This window comes from Rhinolophus sinicus, chromosome 14 (genome assembly GCF_057876585.1).
Source record: "Rhinolophus sinicus isolate RSI-liver-muscle chromosome 14, RSI-T2T, whole genome shotgun sequence".
NCBI lineage: Eukaryota > Metazoa > Chordata > Mammalia > Chiroptera > Rhinolophidae > Rhinolophus > Rhinolophus sinicus.
The window spans coordinates 55,244,420-55,262,287 of NC_142514.1; the positions used below are offsets into that span (position 1 = coordinate 55,244,420).

General features: G+C 36.9%; 1 pseudogene; it reads left to right on the forward strand.

Moving 5' to 3' along the window:
- The first annotated feature begins 726 nt into the window (after nucleotides 1-726).
- On the forward strand, nucleotides 727-990 carry LOC109453751 (small ribosomal subunit protein bS21m pseudogene; annotated as a pseudogene).
- Nucleotides 991-17,868: the final 16,878 nt, after the last annotated feature.

The following is a 17,868-nucleotide window of genomic DNA, read 5'->3' on the forward strand; positions in this document are numbered from 1 at the left end:
TTAGGTATAAATGGAAAAAAGAGCAAGGGGTTATAATTCTGTCCTTCACATTTTGCCTCTTAAAGACTTCCTGAAATAATGTTATGGAAAAAGTGATTATGGACGATTACTTCATAAGAGTGATGCCCTTAAAACTGACCAGTAAGACTCATCAGTAAATATCATACCAGCTACTTTGCAGGCATTGCTCTAGAATCATAAGTCATTGTAAACAAGTGATTGCACTTACTCTCCTTGGAGTACTCACATAGGCTTGTCCACGTGAGAAATAACAGGACTATAAAACCTCATCTATAGGTGCTCAACAGGATAACCGCCTGTTTCTTTCAGGTTGTATGGGCTATATTGTAACACACACACACACACTCACAAACATTGAAGTAAGTCTGCTGTTGACATACAATAAACTGCACATATTTAAAGGATATGATTTCATAAGTTTTTTGTTTTCTTTTTAAAGAGGGCACAACTCAAAGTAGCCCATGCAGGAATTGAACCGGCAACCTTGGTGTTAGTGGCAACACTTTTAATTGCTGAGTAGTGTTCCGATGTATGGCTATACCACAATTTGTTTATTATTCATCTCTTGATTGGCACTTGGGTTGATTTAAGTTTTTGGTGATTACTAATAAAGCTGCTATGAACATTCATTTAAAAGCTCATCTACAGGCGTTGGCTGGGCCTGGGAGCATGGGGTCCGGAAGAGTGAAGACTTAATTCCAAAACATGGCAAAACATCTGAAGTTCATTGCCAGGACTGTGATGGTACAGGAAGGGAACGTGGAAGGTGCATACAGGACCCTAAACAGAATCCTCACCATGGATGGGCTCACTGAGGACATCAAGCGACAAGGGTACTACTAGAAGCCTTGCCGCCAGCGACAGAGGGAAAGCTATGAAACCTGCCGGTGCATCTACAACATGGAAATGACTCGCAAGATCAACTTTCTGATGCGAAAAAATCGGGTGGATCCATGACAGGGCTGCTGAGGCTTGTGGGTAGTGGGCCCAGTATGAAAACCCCTATCCAATGGTGTCTCCACCCCTTTTCTTTCTCCAACCCCATTTTCTCTTATCTTTCTTGCAATAAACTCGATCACGGATATATATTTTTTAAAAAAATAAAAGCTCATCTACAGACATATGTTTTCATTTCTCTTGGGAAATATCTAGGAATGGAACAACTGTGTTGTATGGTAAGTGTATTTCTAACTTTTAAAAAAACTGTCACCCAATCTGCCAAAGTAGTTTTACATTCCCACCAGCGTGTATGTGAGTCCCAATTGTTCCATATCTTCACCAATACTTGATATGGTCAGTCTTTTTCACCATAGAAATTTAAACAGGGTGTGTGATGATAGCTCATTGTAGCTTTAATTTGCATTCCCTTAGTGCCTAATACTGTTGAGCATTTTTTTCAGCATTTGCCATCTGAATATTTTTTTATGAAGCATCTGTTCAACTTTTTTGCTCATTTATTAATTTTGTTGTTTTCTTATTGCTGAATTTTGAGTGTTCCTTATATGTTCTGAATACAAGTCCTTTATCAGATAAATGGTTTGCAAATCTTTTCTCCTAATCTTTGGCTTATTTTTTCCATTGTTTTTAAAGATCAGAAATTAAGTTCAAATTATCAGTTTGTTCTTTTATGGTTTGTGTTTTTGGTGTCATGTCTAAAATATCTTTGACTAACTTAAAATCACAAAGTATTTTTCCTATGTTTTCTTCTACAAATTTTAAAGCTTTACATTGAAGCCTATGATCTATTTTGAGTTAATTTGCGTATATAATTTCAGGTAGGTACCCAAGTTCTTTTACACACACACACACACACACACACACACACACACACACACACACACACTTGTTCCACTACTATTTGTTGAAAAGCCTCTTTCTCCACTTTGTTGATTTGCACTTCTGTGAAAAATCAGCTGTCCATGTAAGTGTGAATTTATTTTTGTACTTCTTATTGTGTTCCATTGATCTATTTGTCTACATTTATCCAATATAGTGCTGTTTGATTACTGTAGTTTTGTAATAATTCATGAAATCAAATAATGTTAGACTCCATGTTTGGTTTTTTGTGGAAGTTGTCTTCTCTATGTCCTTTCTATTTCCAAATGAATTATTGAAGTCTGTTTGTCAATTTCTACAACAATGCAAAAATATCTGCTGGGATTTTGATTGGGATCTTTCTGTTCTTGATTTCTAATTTAATTCCATTGTGGTAAGAGAACATGCTTTGTATGAATTGAATTGCATAAATTTATTGTGACTTTTAATGGTCCAAAATATGGTGTATGTTGGTAAATATTCTGTGTACACTTATAAACATTTTGCATTCTGCTGTTGTTTGATAGAGTCTTTGATAAATGTCAGTCAAGTCAGTTGATAACTGTTTAAATCTATAATATCCTTGTAGATTTCCTACCTATATTTTATCAATAATTGACTCTAATCAAGGATTTTCTTATTTATCCTTGCAGTTCTATTAGTTTGCTTCATGTATTTCAAAGCTCTCTTATTAGGTGTATAAACCTAATTGATTATGTCCTCTTGGTTAATTGGCCCCTTTTATTATGATTGAGCTTCCTTATCCCTGATAATATTCTTTACTCTGAAATCTACTTTGATATTAATATAGCCATTTCAACTTCCTGTTCACTCAGGTTAGCATGGTATATCTTTGTCCATCCTTTTTATTTAACCTCTTTGTACCTTTATATTTAAAGTGTATTTTTTTAGGCACAGTACTACTTCATAGATTGAGTTGAGAAATATTCTTTCCTCCTGTATTTATTGGAAGAGTTTGTGAAGAATTATTTTTAAATGTTTGGTGGAATTTACAAACCATCTGAGCCTAGGATTTCCTTTGTGGGTAGTTTTTAAATTATGAATTCAATCTTTTTACTTGTTATAGATCTATTCAGAATTTTAATTTCTTCTTGGGTCCATCTCTGTAGTTTGTGCCTTTCTCGATATTTGCCCATTTCATGTAGGTTATCTAATTGTTAATGCAGAGTTGTTCATGGTATTTCCTTATAGCCCATTCTATTTCCATAAGGTCAGTTGTAAGGTCCGCCATTCATTTCTGATTTTAGTAATTTCAGTCTTCTCTTTTTTTTTGTCACTCTAGTTAAAGGTTTGTCAATTGTGTCAATCTTTTCAAAGAATCAAGTTTTGGTTTCATGATTTTTTTCTATTGTTTTTCTCTTCTTGATTTCATTGCTTTATGCTCTAATCATTATGATTTCCTTCCTTCTGCTTCCTTTAGGTTTAATTTGCTCTTGTTTTTCCAATGTCTTGGTGGAAGTTTAGGTTATTGATTTGAGATAGTTCTTATTTTTTAACATAGTTATTTACAAGTGTAAATCCTCCTCTAAGCATTGCCTTAGCTGCATCCCATAAGTTTTGGTATGTTGTATATTCATTTTCATTCATCTCAAAGCATTTTCTAATTTCTCTTGTGATTTCTTCTTTTAACCCACCGGTTTCACATATTTGTGAATTTCCCAAATTCTTTCTGTTATTGATTTCTACTTTTATTCCACTGTACTCAAATAACACTTTGTATAATTTCCACTCTTAAATTTATTGAGATTTGTTTTAAGGCCTACCACATTGCCTATCCTGGAGAGTGTGCCATATGCCCTCAAGGAGACTACATTCTGCCTTTGGAGGTGGAGTATTTTATAGGTATCTTTTTGTTCGAGTTGGTTTATAATGTTGTTCCAGTCTTCCATTTCTTGTTGGTCTTCTGCCTACTTGTTTTATTTATTGTTCAAAGTGAGATAGTGAAGCCTTCAACTATTATTGTTGAACTGTTTATATTTCCTTCCCATTCTGTTAGTTTCTGCTTCTTGTTTTTCAGAGCAGGCAAGCAACAGACTCTTAGCTCCTCTCTTGAACTTACTGAGTCCTCTGGGCTCTGCCTGCGGTGTCCCTCCTCTACTGTGACCTGGAAACTTTCCAAGATAGTAATATGGGGCAATCCTGGGGCTTACTTCATTTGGTTCTTGTCTCTGAAGGACCACAGCCCATTGCCTGACATCTAGAATGTTGGAAAATGTTGTTTCATATATTTTGTCTGATTTTCTTTGGTGATTTTAGGTGAAAGGGTAAATCTGGCCCTTGTTCTCTGATGAGAACACTATCTTGGCCAGAAAGAAGAACATTAAGCTATATTTTAAGTCAAATTTTTGCAAAATAATATATTAAAATAGGGGTTAACAAACTTTCTCTTAAGGGTCTGGATAGTATATACAATTAATATTAGTATACTATTACTATAATATTGCTATTTTAGGTATTGTTTGTCATCCAGTCTCTGTACAAATGCTTAACTGTCATTATTTTCACCAAAAGCAGCCATAGACAATATATAAATAAGTGAATGTGGCTGAGTTCCAATAAAACTTTATTCATCAAACAGATGGCTGGTATTCTGGCTATAGTTTACCAACCTCTAACTTAAAATATTAATCTTGGTTTTCTTGTCTTTTCCAGGCCTCCTTTTATGTGACTCTTCCTCCTTGTAGTCAGTTACTTAGTCTAAATTGTTATAAATAGGATGCAAAGAAAAAAGAATCTGACAATATTTTTTTAACTGCCAAAATGGGTTCTTGAGAATTAAAACAGTAATTTCAAGTAAAGAAAAGCAAAGAGTTTCTGTCATCAGACCAGAAATAGAAAGAGAATAGAAAAAGAGCCAGACAACCCCATGTATACTCTTTTTCATCTTTTCCACTCTTAGTCCTCAAGGGAATAGATGATAATCACTGGAACTGAGGAAATTAGGGAAATGCAGATGTGGTATTATCTTCTGGCGAAGGGGCAGGAGGGATGATAAAACATAACAGGGATAAAACACAAGGAGAAGATGCGTGAGCATTAGGAGGTTCTGACTACAGCCTAGGGCCAGTGCCAAGAAGACTCACAAAATCTGTGCCAATATCTACATAACATGAATCATCATTTGTGGGAGCACCTTTACTCTTTCTTGTCATATCTGTAAGGTAAGGGACTTATGTTGATGCCCCTGGTATATTACTTGGTATATTGTCATTAAACGGGACATTTATCCATCCGTAGCCTTTCTTATCCAGTCTGCTTCATGTGGGTATCACCCTTCTTAATAGCCAAACACTCTTAAGTTGTCATCATTCAAAACAGCCAGTGGGATCCTTGTCACTTAGAAAGGGGTGGTGGTATGAAAAAGAAAGTCCCAACAGAAATTTGAGAGAAAATTAAAACTGTTGTAACTCATCTCTATTATATCAAATTATCCCAAATATATCCTCCAAGTTTAGTGAAAATCTTTGTGTGTGTGTGTGTGTGTGTGTGTGAAGTAGAACCTGACAGACAGAGACTAATTGTGCCTCATAGATTTGACAGAACTTAAAGTTGGGATAAGGAAATACTCTTAACCAGTTGGGTGATCCATGGTTGCTGATTTAGGAATTCAGTTCTCTTAATCCTTGAATGCATTGTAATTTCTGGTTATTTTAAGGTCTTTGCTATTTGCCTGACTCTGAGTCTACTAGTTAGCATTTCTATCTACACAATTAATTATTATCATTTAGGTATTCTGCAAAAATTTCTATTCTATGTCAACAACCTGGGATGACCCCCACAGAGCACCATCATTACTGTGTTTCCCCGAAAATAAGACCTAGCCGGACCATCAGCTCCAATACATCTTTGGGGCAAAAATTAACATATGACCGGGCATTATATTATCATGTCATGTCATGTCATGTCATGTCATGTCATGTCATGTCATATCATATCATGTTATAAAGACCTGGTCTTATATTACATTAAAATAAGACCAAGTCTTTCATTAATTTTTGCTCCAAAAGACACTTTAGAACTGATGGTCCGGCTAGGTCTTATTTTCAGGGAAACACAGCAGTAGAATAATGAGATTACTAGTGCTGCAAGTACATGGAAAATCATCAATTCCAACTTCCACATCTTATAGATGAGGGTAGCATATCCAATATCACATACGCGTATGTGGAACTAAGACTAAGATGAGAGGTATTTTGACCCTAATCCATGTTCTTTCCACGATTCTATGCCACTGGTGATATCATTTACTTCAAAAGTTTCTTGTGGAGATTGAAATATAGCTTAATAATTATTTGAGATTTTGTAGGTGGGGGAGCTCCCCTCCAGGCTCAAAATAACTTTACAAAATAAATATTAATATAAGTGACATACTGTGACATTCTACTAGCCTGTTCAGATGTGACCCAAAGCAATACGACTGATGAGAACACTCATGAGTAGTGTACTGTTCAATGTCAATTCCAGAGCACTGTGGACTGCCTCAAGCAAAAACAGCCAGTTGGTTTCATTCATCTGTTTCTGGATGCTGTTCTCTCTTACCAAAATTCTTTTTCTTCACAGTCAGGCACCTTGGAGTTGATTAAAAAAAAAAAAAAATTGAGCTACACTTACACTGAGTTTTATAAAGAGAGATTTGCTATAAAGAATCAGGGATATTCCCAAAACCCTCGGGCAAGAAATTCAGCTCACACTTTATCAAGAACTCTCTAGAACCCCATGCGTTCTCACCTCTTCTACTTTCACATCTGTCCCCACTCTCCTGTTCTGTTGTTGTTGTTGTTGTTGTTGTTGTTTAATCAGGTGGGTTCTGTGAGCACATTCTCCTGTGTATACACAATCCAAAAATCCAGCCTCCGTCCCCAAGTCCACATCCTTCACGGTAAAATATGTTTTCTAAAAAATTTGTGAGAGTATAAAGTAAGTTACTGAAATTTCTAATGTAATTGAGTGTAGCAATAATGCTGTCAAAATTTCATATGTAGGTAGCAAACTGTAGAATTTTTTAAATGCTTCCACATTCTCTTATGTTTACCTCACCTTAACTATAGAGGAGGGAGCCAGGTGTCATTGATCCCGTTTGAGAGTTGGAAAAACAAACTCAGAGACTTAAGTGATTTATCCCAGCAGCAAAGTCAGATCTTGAATCCAGGTTTCTTGGCTTCTAGTCCATTTGCCCCTTCCATACCTACATCCATAGCCACTGGCTTGTGAAAGGAAGAAATAGTGGCGATGTTGTGGAGGTGATGACAGAGGCCAAAGCATAGGTAAATTGGGTAGTCACCTGACTATTTTAAAACTTAGCTCAGAATTCTGTCATTCTATAAACTGATTATTATTCTTGGACCCAACTGTACCCTTCTTTTTTTTCTTTTCCTTTTCTTTTTGCTCTTCCATGTGAATATACCAAATTATTTTAATTTGTGTTTTCATATTTTACTTAACTTTTAACTTCCTGTAGTCAGATTCCTCTTCTAGTAGTGAACCAAGAGTGACCCGAAAAACTGGCAGAAAATAATGTGGATGATGATAATGATGGCAATAACAACCCAAAGGCCAGTCATCTACAGGATTAGAGTTTCTTTTGAAACTGAGGAACAGCATAAAAAAATGTGAAGACAGATGTTAAATATCGGCCACTAGATGAAAGAATTCCTTATTCAGTGATTGATATGACGTCTGAGGAACTAACTCCATGTGTTAAAACAGAGCAGAAAATGTGAGTACAAAGGTATTATGCAAACAAAGAACAGCATTTCCATGTGTATAAGTTTAACTGGGTCTGGCTGAAGTGAGCTCTGGGGCACCTTCCCTAACACAGACAAGGGAACCTGGGATTTGTATCTAAAACATTTTGCATGGTTAGATCATTGTTTACATAAACGTAAGGTGGTAGTTTCCAGTAGGCTGTCCTGAGTGAGAATCTGCTAGTGAAAAAAATATGGGCAAATACTTTAAATGTTTCCAAGTCATATGTAAACAAACAGAAAGTTATTATGTGGTGATAGCACCAGGCTACATCAAGTAAAACAGATAATATCTCCGTGTCAGCTTTCTTCCACCTAGAGGTGTGCCATCCGAGGACATCTGAGAACAACAGGGATCAAATCTTGAAGAAACAAATGTACTTTCTAAACTTAAAACAGAAAAAACTATTCACATGGATCATAGGCCCAGCCTACAAGAAAATTGTAGCATTTTAATTCAAATGGAAACTACAACAGATCTTGGTCAATAAAATGTACATTTACTTATCTGTAATTAACCATTTTGTGCTCTTCATAAAATGTGCTTTTTATAAAATGACTACGGCCTTGAATAATGTCAACTATTATGCTAATAATCAAGAAGAAGAAGAAAAGTGACGTCTCTTCCTATCTGGGGAATGAACATTCTTATAGCAACTGCTAGCTTTCCTTTCATTTAAAGCTTCCTCTTTAACTCAATGTGCCTAACTCTCTCCTCTTTCCTAATCACCATTTCACCAAAGCTCTGTCCCCCATATTCACCTCTCCCTAGGCTGATACTCTGGATTGTGAGAGTGATGGAAAACAATAAAAGAAAAAAACAAACTAAGCAATGAGGATAACAGAAAAACATTGGCCAACAGAATCCCAGTCCTTGAACCCTGAAACCTCAAGTTTTCGAATTTGAAAAGAAACTGTGGAAGAAAGTGGTGAATCCTATAGGGAAAAACTGATGAATTGAACAGTTGAGTAGCAATGAAAATAAGCATGGCCCTTTCCCTCATTTACCATAAGAATCTTTACTTTGTGACCAAATCATCACTCAATCTCTTTGAAAGTCAGTTTTGTCATTTGCAAAAAGGGAACACTTAACCCTGCCTAGTGCAGAGGGCTGTTGAAGAAATTAGATGTAAAAGTTATTTAGAAATTTATTTTACTCTTGAAGCACTATATAAATATTAAGGGATTTTTATTTTTTTTTTAGTTTCTATTGATTGCCTCTTTTATAACCCTATTCTTCTAACTTCTCATTAATCCCTTTTCCTCTTTTTTAGTCTGCATTTAACTTTAAAATCTGAAAAGATTTTGTCAGATTTCACACACAGTTGAAAAACTACTTGGCGTGGGTAGTACTTCAACTCACAGAAATGGCAAGTTCTGTACATGCTTACAAGTCCAGTGTCATTTCTCAGCTAAGCCCGTCTTTCACCAGGTCTGGCTCATGTGGCCATTTAAGGAGTCTTACAGCCCTTTCTCGTCTGGGTTTGGTTGGTGCTCAAAACCAACTAAATATCCCATGGTACTACATAAAGTACAGTGAAATCTGGGAAAAAGTGGAAATAATTATGGTTTTGCGGGGTCACTTTAAAAATACAAGCATCATTTCTATTGTTTTTCTTTTCTTTTAAATAAGCCAGAAGTAATGAGATTTCCCAGGGATTAATTTGTTCATCTGACCAAATCTGGCTCAACATCCTGACCATGTCTGGTTAAAAGATGTGACTACCACAAACATAGCTTCTCATCCCCTACACCATGTTTTACTCATTACCTGGCAAAGGTACAAGCCAAAATTCTCGTAAACCTCCTGATTTCCCGTTCATAATTTGGGGAAGTAAACCGTGGCCGAGAAACCACATGAAACTGCACTAAATGAATCTAAATAAGTTATATCTCTGCAAATGAATCACCGCTTCTCCAAATTCCATGTACTGCAGAGAGACAGGAATTGTCAATAAATACCAGACTCCAATAACCACAACACAGAGACTCGATCTGTGGGACGACTCCATCCCAACTGCACGTAAAGAGAAAGCGATATCTACAATTCCTGGTCAGGGCTAGAAATGTGCAGATCAAACAATAGCCCTCACGTCTGCATAACTGCCTCACCATACAATATAAATTAGGAAAACTGAGTCAGAACATTACAATGGATGCCAATTTTAGACTCAGCTATTAAGTACTGAGGACTGCTTTGACAGAATGCAAATAAAATAACTTAAATTGTACAAGTTTTCATGATCACAGTGAAGCCATTTTCTTGGCAAGTTTGTACTAGGTTATCCTTTATTCTTTAAATAAATGTTTGTGGAGTTCTTACTTGTGCTTCAGAGACTCTGCTAGGTGTTGGGGACATAATATTCAACAAAAATTTATTTCCTACCCTCATGGGCCAAATATAATCCACTGCTTGTTCTTCATAAATAAAGTTTTATTAGAATACAACCATTTGATTATGTTGTATCCACAAGAACTCATTTAGTGAATAAATTCAGTTTTACTGCTTTAAATGCCATATATAAGCCAATGATTCCCAAATATATACCCTCAGCCCAGGCTTTTCTCCTGAACTTCAGTCAGATAGATAGATAGATAGATAGATAGATAGATAGATAGATAGATAGATAGATAGATGATAGATAGATAGACAGATCAGCTTGCCTATTTAATATCTCCATTTGGATGTCTAGGAGACATCACAAACACTGTATGTCGCTCACCAAACTTCTTCCTCTCAAAACTATTCAACCTACAGTCTATTCCATCTTGTTTGGTAGTAACCACATAATTTCCACTATTTGGATCAAACATGTTGAAGTCATCCTTGACTCCTCTCTTTTCCTCACACTCTTCATCCAATCCATCAGGAAATCCTCTTGATTCTGACATCAAAATACATATAAAATTTAACATTTCTTACCACCTCCACTGTTGCCATCCCCCACCAGTATCTTCTACCTGGACTACTGAAGTAGCTTCCTAACTGTTCTGCCTGATTCCATCTTTTTCCCTTCAAATCCATTCTCAACACAGGAGTTAGAGCGATTCATTTAAACTCTAAGTCAAAATGAGTCATTCTTCTGCTCATAATCCTGTACTGACTTCTTATCTCACTCAGACGGCTATGTTCTCCCTATACCTGGCCTCCATTACTTCTCCAGTCTCAACTCCTACTACTCTTCTCCTCACTGATCTCCTTGTTGTTTCTCAGATATAACAGGGAAATACCAGGGATGCTCCTACCTCAGGTTTATGTACTGGCTGTTCACTCTACTTGGATGCTACCTGTCCCCCCAGATAATCACATGGCCAATTACGTCTCCTACTGTATTAGATTGCATTATTGACCTCAATTCCTCGTCCTTTCCTACAACCACATTCTTGCCTCATTGTGGGTCCAATGTACTTCCCCGTCCCTTAACATTTGGCTTGGCCATTTGACTTCCTTTGGCAATGGTACATGGGCAGAAGCAACAGTGGGCCAGTTTTGAGCCCAGCCCTGATGACATCTGCTCTCCTGAATTTTCATCACGGTGAAAAGTCTTCCTCCTACTATTCAGGCTATGTCCTAGAGTGCACACACATGGAACACAACCGCTCCAGCCAACCAACAGACCATTGAGCAAGAATAAATAATTGCTCTTTTAAACCAGGGATTGGCAAACTATTCCTGTAAAGCACCACAGGGTAAACATTGTAGGCTTTGCGGTCCGTACAGTCACAGTTGTAACCACTCAATGATGCCATTGTACTTGAAAGCAGCCATAGACAATATGCAAATTAATACGGAACACGTCTGTGTTTCAATAGAACTTACTTACATAAACAAATAATGGTGAGCTAAGACTGAACTGGATCTGTCTGACTCCAAAGCCCCTCTCATTTTCCACTATATCACTATCATATAATTTAATTCCGCTAAGGCCAGGTATCTAAAAAACAAAAGCAACAATGATTCATAAATATATATTGTTGATAAAGTGCCCATCTAGCCAATTCACCTTTTACTTCATAGTTATTATTTTATTTATTTATTTATTTTGCCTGACAATCACATAAGTATCATCCAGCCACTTGTTACTGTTGATATATGATTTCTAGTTTTCCCCAATTTTCCTTAATTGAGTAAGGCCTTTCCGCCCTGCTTTGTACCCATGTTCCTGACTCAGTCTGTGCTTGCCTTGGCCAAGCTATTAGGCAAGCATCCCAAAGTTAATCCAACATCTGTAAATCCTAGCTGGTCTTTGGACTTTCATGGCCTGCACTTAACTGCATTTGAATTACCTCAGTATGTACTAAGTCATTGGCAGCACTCAAAAGCCACATTTCTCTCTAACTGAAGCCCCTTGTTTGCTCTGGTCCAGCCTTAGACCATATACAATGAGCTATCAACCTCTCAATACTTTATGAGTGTTCACTTTCACACGTTAGCATAATAACACTGACAGTCAGTATTAGTTCCCATCTCCTTCCCCTTTGCAGCAAACTAGAAATTTTTACCTCCACCTTCCAGAAAACAGGATTTTGGAGTCACGTTTCTATTCCTTGTAGGAATGCAGGTGCACCCTAGAGAGGCCTGTTTATATCACTCATGCCTGGAGGGCACCAATGCCCTTCAATGACAGCCTATTCTATGAAATCGTGTAGATCTGCCTTTAGGTACTAGTTTCACTATCAAATAGGTGTGTACATTTGTACAAGTTACTTCATGTCCTCAGTTTCCTTCTGTCTAAAATATTTTAATGAAACTAACTTCATGGGGTTTGTTTTCAAGGTTAAATGAGATTATTAACAGATGCCTAGATAATATTTTTTTAGAGCCAAAAATATATATTTTCCCCTACATTTTCCTTTTTAATTTACTTTCAGGAAAGTTAATAACCACATCCAAGCCCATCACTGCAGAGAGAGATGTGTGTTGGGGGAGAAAACAGAAAGAGCCTGTAAGGATGACTGGCTTCTGCTTTATAAACAAAACAAAACAAAAACTTTTAGGGGCAGGGATTCATGAGCATAGTTTGAATGAAATGAAAACGCACGAAAACAAAATGTTTCTCAGCATAGAATATAAGAATTATCATGTACTAGAGAAGGAGAAATGAGGGGGAAAGTCTCTGGACCTCAAAACTAAATAGGACACATACCCTGCGGTACCACTGGGGTTTGGCAAGATGTCAAGAAATTACATATGCCTCATATGTCAGGTTCATAGGATATCCAAATGAGGGGAAAGTCTAGGCAAGTATCTTGGGGTCAGATTTTGCCACTTTACAGAGTGTAAACCATTTCATTTAACAGAGAGTGACAAGTGTTAAGATGAAGTGAGACTTCATTCAAGAGCTATTTTAGGAAGATTAATCTGAGGGAAATCAGAATTGGAGAGGGAAAACTGAAGGTAACAGAAACTGGTGGCGGGGAGAGACTGGAGAGGAATAGAAGCTAGGGTTGATTTTAATAGCTGGATCCTGAGGTGATAAAATCTTAAACTTGTATTGTCTGATACCCCTGATTTGTGGACTTTAAAGGCTGGGTGAAGAAAGCACTTTGGCCAAGATTTCAAGATGCCCTTGGCCTTGCCAGGCAGAATCACAGCCACCTGTGAAGCACAAATCCCATTTAACCTGGTCTTGGTATAAATGGGCATATTGTAGGATAGACCTTTTGTCTTCTCTTCTGCCATTCACTTAAGATAACCTCAGGTCTAAACAGTATAAAATTGGATGCCACTGAAAATGGCAGTCTGAGAGGATTTAGTAGCTCACTGATTGTAATGGCTCCAAAATCAGGCTTGCTGCTCTTTCAAAGGCAAAGGTGTGCATTCTTTTACCCAGTACTCCAGAATCCTTTTACCTATGTCAAAGATCATTGTTGCCATTAAAATACAAACTGGACTTTCACTGGCATTACACAACATATATCACAAAGCTCTGATGGATGTCAGTTAGGCATGAGGAAGGTTTTTCACTGTTCCTGGAGCTGTTTTCTGTCACCAATGGGAATGTTAGAAATTATTCTAGTTACAGTAAAGCATTAACAGGATACTTAGAGAGTCGGCCTAAATATTTAGTAACTATTGAATATGAGATAAATATCACATGATCAGTTATCCAGTTACAAAAAGTAGTTTTGGCGTAAATATTATTTACCTAACCTCCATTCTGCCTTAGAGTGAAATCAATAAAGAGGATTATAGTTGAACTAATTTTTACTTAAGGAATAAAGGAAAAGAGAATCAAATTTTTTGAGAGTCTACCATGTTCTAGTTACTTTGTTAGGTAGGGCGTTGGCCTGTGTTATTTCATTCAAACCTTATAGAAACCCTATAAGCTAATTATTACTATGTTCATTATACAAATGAGAAAATAGGGCCTCAGAGAAGATCACATGGTAAAAATAAAATACATCAAAATATATTGAAGCTGGGGTTTTAAGCTTATCTCTCAAATTTTAGAAAAGACAGTATAGGGAAGTAATCGCTAATTTCCAAATGAAATATGTGAGAACTACTGATTAGCATTAAAAGGAAAGAAAGGAAGAAAGGCACTTCCGACATGTAAGATACTTTATAGGTTCTACCTCATTAATATTAGTCCCATTTTATAAATGTGAAAATTAAAGAGCTGGGATTGAATTCTATCTTTGTGCCTCCAAAACTCCTGCTATCTCTCACTGCGTAGAATCATAAAAAGCTAGAGTAAAAATGTACCTGATCTCATTCAACATCTGCATTTAACAGATGGGTGAGTAGAGGCCAACAGGTAAGTGATTTGTCCAAAGGCAAACAAGTTGTCAGTAATCAAGAATTCTTGTGATTGCTTCTGAGGTTCTTACCAAGCACTTAGGCCACCCTTTGTTCTAAATTATGAGGACTGTTCCTCAAGGTCTATCTTTGTTGAACTTCCAATCTGTCACTCTTCAGGATTGCTCCTTTGCTACTCCAAATGCCTATATCTCACATATCTTTCCTCTCTAGAACAATGATTCCTAAGTCTGGGTTTTTAAAACTGTTTTGTTAAATCCGCTCCTGTTCATTCTTCTTCATTTTTGTGCATCGTGCTGCTTCCATCCACCCCATTGCTGATGATATAAAAATGGAAGCCATTCTTAGTAACTCATTCTGTCTCACCTGGCTCACACAATCCACCCCATTGTCAATGCAGACCGCCTTTATCATGTATGTTCACTTCACTTTGTCTCCACTGTCTGCCATTCATTAAAGTGTCATCTCTCACATAGTTCTATGCAGTCGCTTCATAATATCCCCCATACAACACCCCATCTCTCATCATTTTTGTTCTCTTGCAATCTATTCTCCACATAACCAGAAGTCAGAGAATCTTTTTAAAATACTAATCTTATGTTTTAGATCTCTTTAAAACCCGTCAATGACTTCCAGTGCACTTCAGATCAAATTTTAAAACTGTAAATGGTCCTCAGGTGCTTGTATAATATCCCTGAATCTATCTCTTGGTTTTTGCTTTTACTTCTCTCTCCTTCCATTACTCTATTTCTAACACACCATCTATCTCTCATTCTTCAGACACCTTCAATACATCCTTCCAGTATTTTAACTGTTTAATTGCAATTTCCAGAGAAACTTTTCCTGTTCTCTCAGTCTAAACTGGGTGTCTCTTTAATTTTCAGTCATCAAACCCTGTATTTTTGGCACCCTCTGTATACACACACATGCGCGTGCGCACACACACACACAAGATGTGACATCAGACTGGTTTTATATACATAAAGCAGAATGTACGACTCATCAAAAGGTAGCTACATAAGAAAAACATAACAGTAAGGAACTTAGTTCTTTCCTGTTTCCCCAAAAATAAGACCTAGCTGGACAATCAGCTTATTTTCCGGGAAACACGGGTGTCCAGCATTTATTGACTGACTTCATAATTCAGTTATGTGCTGATGGAATATCCTTGACAAAATTACCTGACAAAAATTTTTCTGCTAGTTCCCTGTCAGTGAACTACTCATGCTGAGCGCAATAAACAGGAGTATCATGAAATTCAGATAATTCAAGAAAAATCATATATGTAGGTATGTGTATATTACATATACATATATTTATACATCAATGTTATTGAAGCAAAAGGAAATATCTTTAGCGTCTTGAATTATACACGAATTCTTCATGTAATTTTCCCTCTATGGACACAGTTAATATAACATATATTCTCTCCTCTAAATTCTACTTGAAGAATACAACTAAGTCCACACTTAGAGCTCATTTCACTACAATTTTGACAGCATTATAAGTAGCACACTAGCTCTCAATCAACTCTCCTACCTAAACTTCCTCAAATCTTTTTGGAATCAGGCGGAGAAATGATATTGTATTTACCAAAATAAATAAAATAACCTGCTAATTTTATCTTGCTTTATGAATGTTATAAAGGATCTCAACTCAAATGCATAAATTATTCCTTGTGAGTCCCAACGAGGCTTCTGTTTACCAGATGGAAGTAAAAAGTGACAGTACATGCAAAATGTGCTCCAAATCCTGCTGCCAGGATTTTCACAAAATGATATGTCTCTAAATATCCCACTATAGTCCAGATGTGCTGGGCCTGATCTGAAAAAAATAAATTAAAATAGCTACAGGTACAGGCAGGAATCCATTCCAGCTTCTTCAAGAAGCTTGCGTGAACTTCTTCATGGTAGTTAAAATAAAAAGCAGTACAGAGCACAGTGTTAGAGAACATCATTAAGAGCTGCTTGAAAATGACAGGTTATTCCAAGCTTCAATCCCTTCGCTCTGGAAGCTAGGTTAAAGAAAAAGCAACTCCATTAGTTTACAAGACACCTCCTGGCCAGCAGAGGGCAATATCAAGAAAACCAGCAGATTTCCCTTTACATTGATCATTAACAAAGTCTTTTCACATACCTTCTGCCATGGTCTGAATGTTTGTGTCCCGTCCACAATTCATATGTTGGAAACCTAACTCCCAAGATGATAGTATTAGGAGGTAGGGCCTTTGGGAGGCTCCGCCCTCATGAATAGGCTTTAGTGCCCTTATAAAAGAGGAAGAGAAGAGTTCCCCAGCCCCTCCCCCAGGTAAGGATACAATAAGTCTGTGACTGGAAGCGGGCTCTCACTTAACTATGATGGCAGTCTGATCTCAAACTTCCATTCTCCAGGACTGTAAGATAAACATTTCTGTTGTTTATAAGCCACCTACTTTGTAATATTTCATTATAGCAACCCAAGTGGACTAAGACACCTTTTTTTAAAAAAATCTAATTCTTACTGCAATTCTCTGATATAGATATTATTGCTCCCGTTGTGCAAATGAGTGACATAAGACCCTGAAAACTTAAATGACTTGCCCAGTGTCATCATTGCTACTAACTGACAGTGTCAGCTTTTGCATGCAGTTCTTCATACACCAAATTTAGTACTTTTCTCACATCACCAGCAAGTTCTATCTACCAAGCTTTAGCTCCTAAGGGACTTCTTGCTCACACAGATCACATTTCACAGGCCACGTCAAGTTCAAGCACCTCTATAAAGAAAGACTACACAACAGTGTGAGTGTGAGCAGTATACAGCGTGGTACCTGATAACTAACTGAACTGTCCTTTGTAGCATCTTCTGCCCAGAGCCACGCTGCCAGAATGGGAATATGGCCTTGAAAGAATGAACTTTATCTCCTGAGCCCCTTTGGACAAGTGAGGTTTTTGTTTCATTTTGTTGAATTATCTTCTATTCTTTGACTCTCATAACCCTGTTTTCTTGTGCTCTTTTCTTTTTAAAATCTAACCTGTTGTCTTAAGAGACAGCTCAATTAAGACAAAATAAAACTAAAATCCATATTTTAGCTAATAATGATCCACATATTTTATTCTAATATCACACTCCTTATTTCAATCTGTCCTTTAAGAGTCAGATGTAATCTCATATCTTTCATAAAACCTTTTTTTATACTCTGATCTTCGAAGGATTAAGGAGAAAAGGCTCATCTCTGCCTAAAGAATGCAAACCGTGGTATCAATCGAGCGTAACACTGATGTACAAGAGAAAAGATTCTTTCCTCATTACATCTTCTAACATATCTTGTACTATACGCCATTATGTTTATATTATTAAGCAAATCATCCAAAGCTTTAAAATAAGCCAAAAGAAGACTATGTGTTCTTTCAGTGTTATACTGGAGCATTGTCCAGCAGGTTTATTTCCAAGGATTGTTTGACTGTCTAGTGGGGCGTAGCATTGTTTGACTGCTGGTCAAGGGACCAAACACTGTGAAGTTTC